The sequence below is a fragment of the Nelumbo lutea genome, chromosome 6, assembly GCF_056320005.1.
Source record: "Nelumbo lutea isolate HS-2025 chromosome 6, American lotus-T2T, whole genome shotgun sequence".
NCBI classification, from domain to species: domain Eukaryota; kingdom Viridiplantae; phylum Streptophyta; class Magnoliopsida; order Proteales; family Nelumbonaceae; genus Nelumbo; species Nelumbo lutea.
In genome coordinates this window covers 50,999,804-51,011,595 of record NC_142689.1, presented here as the reverse complement: position 1 = coordinate 51,011,595, position 11,792 = coordinate 50,999,804, and the positions used below count along the sequence as shown (strand labels likewise).

The window sequence follows — 11,792 nt, the reverse complement described above, 5'->3', positions numbered from 1 at the left end:
TAAAAATCAAAGCTTCCCTAACCTTTCAACTAGAAATCAAAAGCTTACACACACTTCATGTAGAAATCGCAGTTTCCAGATGAGGAGGGCATATTCTGCTTTCTTCCTCTACTGCTTGCTGAACTCTTGTCTCCAAGATTTGATGATCCCCGGGTGCTAGTACGCCCCCCTTTATATAGCCTTAGGAGGGAGCAGTTTTTAGCTCTTATTAGGAGTTCTCTTTCTCAAAAGATAGAAAGTCCTATTTTCAAATTCAGATATAATATTATCCTTATCTCTAAATAGAAACTCTTAACTAAGTTGGACTCTAACTCTTTTCTTTTTGTAAGATTACAATAAAAATCAGATCTGATTAAGACTCTTAGTCGAATTCTATTAGGAATGATGAGTGGGCCCTACTATTGCGTGCTGAATTGGGCTGATCTTCTCCAACAAAATGGGGCTTCTCTGCGAATTGGGCTTTGTTGCAATCTGTGGTTCTCTGCGAATTGGGCTTCTCTACGAATTTGCAGAGACTTCAGGCCCAATTTTGACCTCGATTCATTCCGAATCTATCAAAACTCAAAAGATTAAAGTTGTAGAGATTTTCCTTATTTTCCAATGCATCTTGAATCCTCTCAATCGGAGTCCAAATGGGACAGTAATGCCCAATTTACCACGTTGCGCTGAAACTATGCAAAATTACCCGATTAGCCTTGTTTTTCACCTAATGCCTCCTTTTGTGCCCTAAATCGAAATATAAGAATAGTGAGTCCAATTAGGCACTAAATAAGTATAACAGACTGAATATTAAGGGATAAAGATATGGTGATTTTCATTCTCATCAGAATACAATAGAACTTCACCTCGGTCACTCATCCTCAAGCTAATGGTCAGGCCAAGGTAACAAATAGGGCGATACTCTGCGGCCTTAATGAAGGGATGGGAGATCCATCATATGGATGGCCAAACTGATGAGACGGAAAAGAACCCTATTTTTGTCCCCTAATTTTCATCTTTTTTCATTATTTTAACATTTAAATGCACTCATTACTCTTGTATTTCGATTCAGGGCAATAAAGAAGGCAATTGGAAGGAAACATGCCAATTCGGGTGATTTTGCATAGTTTCGGCGATAGTCAGTGATCTGAGCCTAACTCACAATTCTGGACTCCGAATTAGGCAATTCAATAAGCGTTAGAAAGAAGAACAAAAGGCCCACAACTTTTATGTTTTGGGTTTTGACTGATTCGGTCCACATCGAGTACGAAACCGGGCCCGAAGTCAGAGCAACGTCGCAGCCAAGCCCATTTAATAGCTGAAGCCCAACTCGTAGAAGAACCTGGAAGCAGCCCAAGTAGCAGAGAAGCCCAACTCGGATACAAGAGTCTAGAGTCCTAATTCGAATGTAATCTCCCAAGAGGGAGAGAGTCTTATTAGATCTAAACTTTGAATGTAATCCTATAAGGATAAGAAGGTTGGGGATTAGATAAGAGATAGGATAGGATTAGTTCAAAGAAGATAAGATCAAGACTCCCTAAAGATAAGATGATCTCCTAGAAGGAGTTGGAAAACAGCCCTCTCCTTTGGCTATATAAAGAGGGGGGCGAACCAGTTCTAGCATCACTCATTCCAAGATCCAAGAGATCATCAAGAGGCCAAGGAGCTCAAGAAGGTAGTTCGGCTATGGAAAGTATGGAGATTGCGCAGATCATGAGTAGCTAAGCTTCTTTTTCTGGTTCAAGGGGGGAGGTTCGATCGTGTCATTGTGAGGTTCTGTAGTTATTTTATTTTCTTGCTTTCTAGTTCAAGTATTCATTGATTCTTGTGCATATTTTTATTGGATGTTAATGTTAATTAGTTTGACAAACTGAATTAATGTTGATTTTCCTATTGTTATCCATGATTTCGGTGATCCGTAATTGTCACGAATAATGGTACAAGTAGCAATTAGGTTGATATCTTTTTGGGTCAATTGTTCTTGACAGCCTTTGACCAACATTTTATCATGGTTCAACCTAAAGGAATCGATGGAACAAAATTCAATAATTGCAGCTATCTCAATTATTGTTATTTTGGTTTAACTGTTTTCACAAATCTTAATGCTATCATTGTTTAACATGGAACGCTATTGTACCTAGTTGAGTGGTGAAAAGTGTTGATCGAATGCTGGGTTTGGTCAACTAAATTAGGAAAATACAAGGTTTATTATGACTATCCTAGTAAATCTAAGGTTAAATGCTTGAATTGCAAGAATGCTAAATTGTACCTAGGATCGATGGCCAATCGATTCAACCCGAACCCTTGAACCAGAACTCGGTAAGATTGATTTTTCTCTTGTTTGTTTAGTTTTTTATTCATTTAATTTTAGTTATTAAATTTTTCCACATAATTACTTTATCCATTCGGCTAAGAGATTACTGATTTGCTCCCAGTGGGATTCGACCTAGTACCACTTTTACTACAAACATTTTATTGTGGGACTAGTACTAATTTTGAGGGCTTCGACAAACCGCCATAATTTTGGTGCCGTTGCCGGGGAGCAATGTTAATTTCTTAGCTATTACCTTCTTTTGTTAATCTTCTTATTTATGACTCGTGCTTCTCAATGAGGTGAACTTCAGTACAACCCCGAAATTGAGAGGACCACCCGTCGTTTAAGGAAGGAGGCGAAGCAAAGAAAGGATCGCTCACCTAAAAGGGTGAACTCAGATATCGATCTACTCACTTGTGATTTTTCCATCTTCGAAGAAGTAGAAAGAATGGCTGACAGAGAGAGGACATTAAGGGAGTTGGCTACACCAATTATGAACCAACATCCCTTATGCATCACGTACCCCACTCTTGAGGTAGCCTTTGAACTCAAATCTGGTTTGATTCAATTATTACCTCTGTTTCATGGTTTCCCAAGTGAGGACCCTCACAAACATCTAAAGGAATTTCATGTCGTCTAATCAAGCATGAAACCCCACGGTATGACCGAGGACCAGGTAAAACTCATAGCCTTTTCATTTACTTTAAGAGATAAAGCAAAGGATTGGCTGTATATTCTCCCTCCCGGTTCTGTACGCACATGGGTTGAAATGAATAGGATATTTTTAGATAAATATTTTCCTGCGTCCCGGACTACAAATATGAGAAAAGAAATGTGGAGTTCGGCAGTTTGGTGGTGAGACATTATATGAATATTGGGAAAGGTTTAAGCAATTTGTTGCTAGTTGTCCCCACCACCTAATTCCTGAACAATTGTTAATCCAATACTTCTATGAAGGGCTTCAGCCCATGGGTAGAAGTATGGTCGATGCAGCCAGTGGAGGAGCTCTAGTGAACAAGACACCTGAAGTGGCCAAGGAATTAATCTCCAATATGGCCAAAAATTCTCAGCAATTCGGTACAAGGACAAAAGGTACCATTAGAAGTGTTAACGAGGTAAGCCATGCAAATTTAGAAAACCAGATTTCTGACTTAACTACTTTGGTTAGGCAACTAGCTGCAGGACAATTACAAACTGCTAGGGTGTGTGGTATCTGTTCGATCCATGGTCATCCTATGGACATGTGTCCATCGTTACAAGATGGATCGATGCAGCAAGTAAATGTCGTAGGAGGATTCCCAGGGCAGCCCCAACGAAAGTATGATCCCTACTCCAATTACTACAATTTGGGGTGGAGAGATCATCCAAATCTAAGCTACAGAAACCCAGGAGGACAGCAGCAATATCAGCCTCATTTTTTTAGTCGATAGCCCCGGTTTTCAACACCCATCACAGCGCAAGGCCAACCCCCGAATTCAGGTACGTCATTAGAAGATATAGTTAAGGCTCTAGCTACTAATACTCAGCAATTTCAATAGGAAACAAGAGCAAGCATTCAGAATTTGGGGAACCAAATCATCCAACTTGCCACTTCCATTAGTAAGTTGGAGGCGCAAAGCTCCGGGAAACTACCATTAGAAACGGTAGTCAACCCCAAGGAAAATGTAAGTGCAATGGTTATGAGAAGCGGGAAGGAACTGCAGCTAGAACCCACCTCACCAAGGAAGGTGGAAAAAATACAAGAGGAAGAGGAGGTACAGGACTCAAACAAAAGCCCCATTAAGGTAGGAGTTGGAGAGAACGTTTCAGCCGTGATCAAGAGGACCTTACCAGAAAAACATGCTGATCCAGGTATGTTCACCCTACCTTGTGTGATTGGCAGTAAGCGAATCGAGCATGCCATGCTAGACTTAGGTGCATCTATCAATGTCATGCCATAGTCGATTTACTATGCTTTGAGATTAGGTCCTTTATGGGAAATTAAAACTATTATCCAATTAGCTGATCATTCTAACGCCTACCCAGAAGGGATTGTTGAGAATGTAATGGTGCAGGTTAATGGTTTAATTTTCCCAGTTGATTTTTACATTTTGAAGATGGAGGAGGACATGATCAAAAGTTCAGCCCCACTTCTATTAGGCAGACCATTCATGAAAATGGCCAAGACCAAAATAGATGTGGATGAGGGTACCCTCTCCGTCAAATGTGATGGAGAGACTATTAAATTTAATATTTTTGAAGCTATGAATTACCCAATTAAAGACCATTCGATCTATTCGGTTGACACTTTTGATCCAACTATGTAGGAAATTTTTGAAAAAGATATGAATGAGGAGTTAGAATCGAGTGCACAATTGGATAACAAGGCCCCTATTCCAAATTTGAACCCGCCCATGATGGATGGAAGGGGAGCACACCGAAAGCTGCAACCACGAGAGTTAAAGTAGCAAAGGAGGACGTCGAGCATAATGACGTTAAACAATTGTGCTTCTGGGAGGCAACCCATTATGTTTAGTTAATTTGTTATTTTGTTTGGTTTTGATTTTTGTGTTTAGTAGGAACCCAACAAGACAAACAGGGAAGTACCCCCAAATCCTTCTACTTTATGCATAATCACATATAGTGGGGACAATGTATAACTTAAGTGTGGGGGGATTAGGGAAATCTGATGGAAATTTGGGATACCTTACCTTCTTAAAATTTCTGCTCCCGAAAACTTATCCTTGAACGATTTCAACTTATCAAGAATCATGTGCTTAGGCTGAATAGATAAGATAGGATGCAAGCATGACTAACTGAATCTTTCTTGGCTGCATCCTCATGATTTTAATCGATCAATAGGCAAGATGCATAAGGGTTTGATTGATTTTCACATAATTATCTGTCAAACATGGGTTGATTATTCTAGAACTTGCTGTGTTAGGCATATAGAGACCACGATCAATGAATTCATGGATCAGGCAGTGAAACCCTGTGATTCTTGTGCAAAAAAAAAAAAATCGTGACTAATGTGAGATGGAGCATAAAATGCACTCACATCTAGAAATGAAAGCAAGTGTGAGATGGAGCATAAAATGCACTCACATCTTGAAAAGAAGGCAAGGGTGAGATGGAGCATAAAATGCACTCACCCTAGAACCCCAACCCCATTCTCACCTTCAGATCCTAGGAATTCACACTAAGTGGTGGAGATGTGATACATAGCAAGCTTATGGAAATAAGCACACCTTGTTTTGATTCAAAGAAAAGTAATTGCATCTGGATGAATTGGTTTGATAAAAGCAATGAGCACCCATGCAGTCCAAGGAGTTCCAGCCCTGGAAGGTTTGTCTCCTTGACTATCGATTTAACTTGGGACCATGAGAAATGGTGATTTGCGATCACTCTTGGACAAGAAAAAGGGGAGAAAGAGATGAAAAGGGAAAGGTTACCAAGTCTGAACTAAAGTATGCGATGAACCAGGCCTCATGTAGAGAAAAAGAAATATTGAAAATCAGTAGTTGGTTTCTTTTGTGTTACTTGAGTTTTTGCCTTGCCCGAGGACGAGCAAAGATTAAGTGTGGGGGGATTTGATGAGACGGAAAAGAACCCTATTTTTGTCCCCTAATTTTCATCTTTTTCATTATTTTAACATTTAAATGCACTCATTACTCTTGTATTTCGATTCAGGGCAATAAAGAAGGCAATTGGAAGGAAACATGCCAATTCGGGTGATTTTGCATAGTTTCGGCAATAGTCAGTGATCTGAGCCTAACTCACAATTCCGGACTCCGAATTAGGCAATTCAATAAGAGTTAGAAAGAAGAACAAAAGGCCCACAACTTTTATGTTTTGGGTTTTGATTGATTCGGTCCACATCGAGTACGAAACCGGGCCCGAAGTCAGAGCAACGTCGCAGCCAAGCCCATTTAATAGCTGAAGCCCAACTCGTAGAAGAACCTGGAAGCAGCCCAAGTAGCAGAGAAGCCCAACTCGGATACAAGAGTCTAGAGTCCTAATTCGAATGTAATCTCCCAAGAGGGAGAGAGTCTTATTAGATCTAAACTTTGAATGTAATCCTATAAGGATAAGAAGGTTGGGGATTAGATAAGAGATAGGATAGGATTAGTTCAAAGAAGATAAGATCAAGACTCCCTAAAGATAAGATGATCTCCTAGAAGGAGTTGGAAAACAGCCCTCTCCTTTGGCTATATAAAGAGGGGGGCGAACCAGTTCTAGCATCACTCATTCCAAGATCCAAGAGATCATCAAGAGGCCAAGGAGCTCAAGAAGGTAGTTCGGCTATGGAAAGTATGGAGATTGCGCAGATCATGAGTAGCTAAGCTTCTTTTTCTGGTTCAAGGGGGGAGGTTCGATCGTGTCATTGTGAGGTTCTGTAGTTATTTTATTTTCTTGCTTTCTAGTTCAAGTATTCATTGATTCTTGTGCATATTTTTATTGGATGTTAATGTTAATTAGTTTGACAAACTGAATTAATGTTGATTTTCCTATTGTTATCCATGATTTCGGTGATCCGTAATTGTCACGAATAATGGTACAAGTAGCAATTAGGTTGATATCTTTTTGGGTCAATTGTTCTTGACAGCCTTTGACCAACATTTTATCATGGTTCAACCTAAAGGAATCGATGGAACAAAATTCAATAATTGCAGCTATCTCAATTATTGTTATTTTGGTTTAACTGTTTTCACAAATCTTAATGCTATCATTGTTTAACATGGAACGCTATTGTACCTAGTTGAGTGGTGAAAAGTGTTGATCGAATGCTGGGTTTGGTCAACTAAATTAGGAAAATACAAGGTTTATTATGACTATCCTAGTAAATCTAAGGTTAAATGCTTGAATTGCAAGAATGCTAAATTGTACCTAGGATCGATGGCCAATCGATTCAACCCGAACCCTTGAACCAGAACTCGGTAAGATTGATTTTTCTCTTGTTTGTTTAGTTTGTTATTCATTTAATTTTAGTTATTAAATTTTTCCACATAATTACTTTATCCATTCGGCTAAGAGATTACTGATTTGCTCCCAGTGGGATTCGACCTAGTACCACTTTTACTACAAATATTTTATTGTGGGACTAATACTAATTTTGAGGGCTTCGACAAACCCGTCACAAACCCTACAGGAATGATGGGCGAAATTTCAAAAATTTCTTTACTCCCATTCGGAAATCCTATTCCCAATTTAGAAAACTGCATTTTCAAGGTTCGTTCTTGTAACCAAACTGGACCAAATCTGAGACCAAGATCAGGGAGAGATATACCTGATACAGAATTCACACAAAAAGCTCCTCCCAACGTAGGTGTTCACACCCAAAGAGTGTAGTAAATCCTCCCACCACTGAAGATGACACATCTTAGGATGAGGCAGGATCAACAGGTAGTTCTTCACCAAGAACTTGTAATTCTTCAGTAGGAACCGAATGGGGTAGTGAGCACAACTTTAAAATTTTTTGTTCTAGCAAGAAACAATATCAAGATCAAATTTTGATCAGATCCAAGAACTGGAAATCGAATGGGATAGGGTGGCAAGAGCAAGAAGAAAAAGAACTGAAGGCAAGATTAGTCTAACTGAGTTATCTTCTCTCTGTGTTGTATTTTTTGGTGTCTTTTTTAGGTCTGCCCTACTCTCTATTTATAACCTTAAAGTGACAACCTCCTACTCCGATTAGGAGTTTCCTGATCCAAACCTTTATTTGGATCTGGACTCTTTAAGTGATAAGGATAATCCCTTATCTTATTTGCAGTTCATGATCAGCTTATTCCTAATCAAATTAGGAGTTTCCTGATCCAAATATTTATTTGGATCTGGACTCTTTAAGTGGATAAGACTTATCCTTTATCCTTATCTGCTGATCCAAACCCAAATCCACCCCTATTTAATTAATCTAAATTAACCCAATTTGAAATGGGCTTTTAGGCCCATTAAGCTTTTAGACTCACTTCCTTTTAATGCTGGGTAGCTTGGTTCTCTTTGTATGGCATGAGACCCTAATATTGATCTACACATCAGCCACATGGGTTCAACCTAGCCTCTGTTACAAGGCTTGGCCGAATTCACTGCTGAATACAATGAAACCTTGAGTCCATTACCATGGGCTCTGAATGGGCCCAACATTTACACTAAATGGTCCTTGGGTCCAACCATCTTATGAAGGCCCAAGGACTATGGGTAGATGCAAGATTAGCCCATCAAGTATAACCCACAATGGTCTTACACTTAACATCTCAGCCTTTAATGATCAAACACTACCCGAGAAGAGAGGACCTCTCCCTCGGCTGCAAGGTACAGTGCTGCACTCTCTGCTCACATGGATCCTGGGAATTAAAACCTTTTGCAAACATTTTGTGGAACCATAATATATATAAATATATGTCTATATAAATATATTTTGTAAAACCAAATTTGAAACACATTTGAAATCCACTACCGGCAGTTTAGGTTTCCATTAGAGAGAGTGCATTTTCCCAATCATTCAATTTGTCCAACAAAGGGGATTATTCTATCACTATGATTACCCACTCAGATGAGTTCTCAGACTGTCCCAACATACCCAGGTTTTGACATTCTCTAAGGATCTCATTGATTGGCACATCAAAGACAGCCCAATCCGTCACCTAGTGCAGTATCATAATCGAGTTTAGGGTGAAGGGATGGGAGATCCATCGTATGGACAGACGAACCTTGTAGAAAGGATGGGTGAAATTTCAAAAATTTCTTTACTCCCATCTGAGAATCCTATTCATAATTTAAAAAACTGCATTTTCAAGGTTCGTTCTTGTAACCAAACTGGACCAAATCTGAGACCAAGATCAGGGAGAAGAGATATACCTGATACGGAATCCACACAAAAAGCTCCTCCCAATGTAGGTGTTCACACCCAAAGAGTGTAGTAAATCCTCCAACCACTGAAGATGACACATCTTAGGATGAGGCAGGATCAACAGGTAGTTCTTCACCAAGAACTTGTGATTCTTCAACAGGAACCGAATGGGGTAGTGAGCACAACTTCAAAATGTTTTGTTCTAGCAAGAAACAATATCAAGATCAAATTTTGAACAGATCCAAGAACTGGAAATCGAATAGGATAGAGTGGCAAGAGCAGGAAGAAAAAGAACTGAAGGCAAGATTAGTCTAACTGAGTTATCTTCTCTCTGTGTTGTATTTTTTGGTGTCTTTTTTAGGTCTGCCCTACTCTCTATTTATAACCTTAAAGTGACAACCTCGTACTCCGATTAGGAGTTTCCTGATCCAAACCTTTATTTGGATCTGGACTCTTTAAGTGATAAGGATAATCCCTTATCTTATTTGCAGTTCATGATCAGCTTATTCCTAATCAAATTAGGAGTTTCCTGATCCAAATATTTATTTGGATCTAGACTCTTTAAGTGGATAAGACTTATCCTTTATCCTTAACTGTTGATCCAAACCCAAATCCACCCCTATTTAATTAATCTAAATTAACCCAATTCGAAATGGGCTTTTAGGCCCATTAAGCTTTCAGTCTCACTTCCTTTTAATGCTGGGTAGCTTGGTTCTCTTTGTATGGCATGAGACCCTAATATTGATCTACACATCAGCCACATGGGTTCAACCTAGCCTCTGTTATAAGGCTTGGCCGAATTCACTGCTGAATACAATGAAACCTTGAGTCCATTACCATGGGCTCTGAATGGGCCCAACATTTACACTAAATGGTCCTTGGGTCCAACCATCTTATGGAGGCCCAAGGACTATGGGTAGATGCAAGATTAGCCCATCAAGTATAACCCACAATGGTCTTACACTTAACCTCTCAGCCTTTAATGATCAAACACTACCCGAGAAGAGAGGACCTCTCCCTCGACTGTAAGGTACAATGCTGCACTCTCTGCTCACATGGATCTTGGGAATAAAAACCTTTTGCAAACATTTTGTAGAACCATAATATATATAAATATATTTTGTAAAACCAAATTTGAAACACATTTGAAATCCACTACCGGCAGTTTAGGTTTCCATTAGAGAGAGTGCATTTTCCCAATCATTCACTTTGTCCAACAAAGGGGATTATTCTGTCACTATGATTACCCACTCAGATGAGTTCTCAGACTGTCCCAACATACCCAGGTTTTGACATTCTCTAAGGATCTCATTGATTGGCATATCAAAGACAGCCCAATCCGGCACCTAGTGCAGTATCATAATCGAGTTTAGGGTGAAGGGATGGGAGATCCATCGTATGGACAGACGAACCTTGTAGAAAGGATGGGCAAAATTTCAAAAATTTCTTTACTCCCATCTAAGAATCCTATTCACAATTTAGAAAACTACATTTTCAAGGTTCATTCTTGTAACCAAACTGGACCAAATCTGAGACCAAGATTAGGGAGAGATATACCTGATACGGAATCCACACAAAAAGCTCATCCCAACGTCGGTGTTCACACCCAAAGAGTGTAGTAAATCCTCCCACCACTGAAGACACATCTTAGGATGAGGCAGGATCAATAGGTAGTTCTTCACCAAGAACTTGTGATTCTTCAGTAGGAACCGAATGGGGTAGTGAGCACAACTTCAAATTTTTTTTCTAGCAAGAAACAAGGATCATATCATGACCAGATCCAAGAACTGGAGATCGAACAAGGTAGGGCGGCAAGAGCAGGAAGAAAAGGAACTGAAGGCAAGATTAGTCTAACTGAGTTGTCTTTTCTCTGTGTTGTATTTGGTGTCTTTTTACGGTCCACCCTGCTCTTTATTTATAACCTTAAAGAGACAACATCCTAATCTAATTAGAAGTTTCCTGTTCCAAATCTTTATTTGGATCTAGATACTTTAAGTGATAAGGATAATCCCTTATCTTATCTTCAGTTAAAATCAGCTTATTCCTAATCAAATTAGGAGTTTACTGATCCAAATATTTATTTGGATCTGGACTCCTTACGTGGATAAGAGTTATCCTCATCCTTATCTACTGATCCAAACCCAGATCTGCCCCCTATTTAATTAATCCAATTAACCCATTTTGAAATGGGCTTTTGGCCCCTTAAGCTTTCAGGTTCACTTCCTTTTAATGCTAGCTAGCTTGGCTCTCTTCGTTTGGCGTGGGACTCTGACATAGATCTATACATCAGCCACATGGGTTCAGCCTAGCCTCTGTTAGAAGGCCTGGTCGAATTCTATGCTGAATACAGTGAACCCCTAAGTCCATCACCATGTGTTCTTAATGGTCCCAACATTTACACTAAGTGGCCCTTGGGTCCTGCCATCTTATGAAGGCTCAAGGACTGTGGGCAGATGCAAAATTAGCCCATTTGGTATAACCCTCAATGGTCTTACACTTAACCTCTCAACACTTAATGATCAAACACTACTCGACAAGAGATGACCTCTCCCTTGGTTGCACAGTACAGTGCTGCACTCTCCACTCACATGGATTATGGGATTTAAAACCTTTTGCAAACATTTTGAAACCATAATATATATAAGTATATCTCTATATAAATATATTTTGCAA

At 39.5% G+C, this 11,792-nt stretch overlaps 1 non-coding gene across 1 annotated transcript; it reads right to left on the bottom strand.

Moving 5' to 3' along the window:
* Positions 1 to 3,110: 3,110 nt before the first annotated feature.
* LOC148848873 (small nucleolar RNA R71) lies at positions 3,111 to 3,215 on the bottom strand. The gene has a single exon (XR_016101614.1). It is a non-coding gene; the product is annotated as a small nucleolar RNA R71 (small nucleolar RNA).
* Positions 3,216 to 11,792: the final 8,577 nt, after the last annotated feature.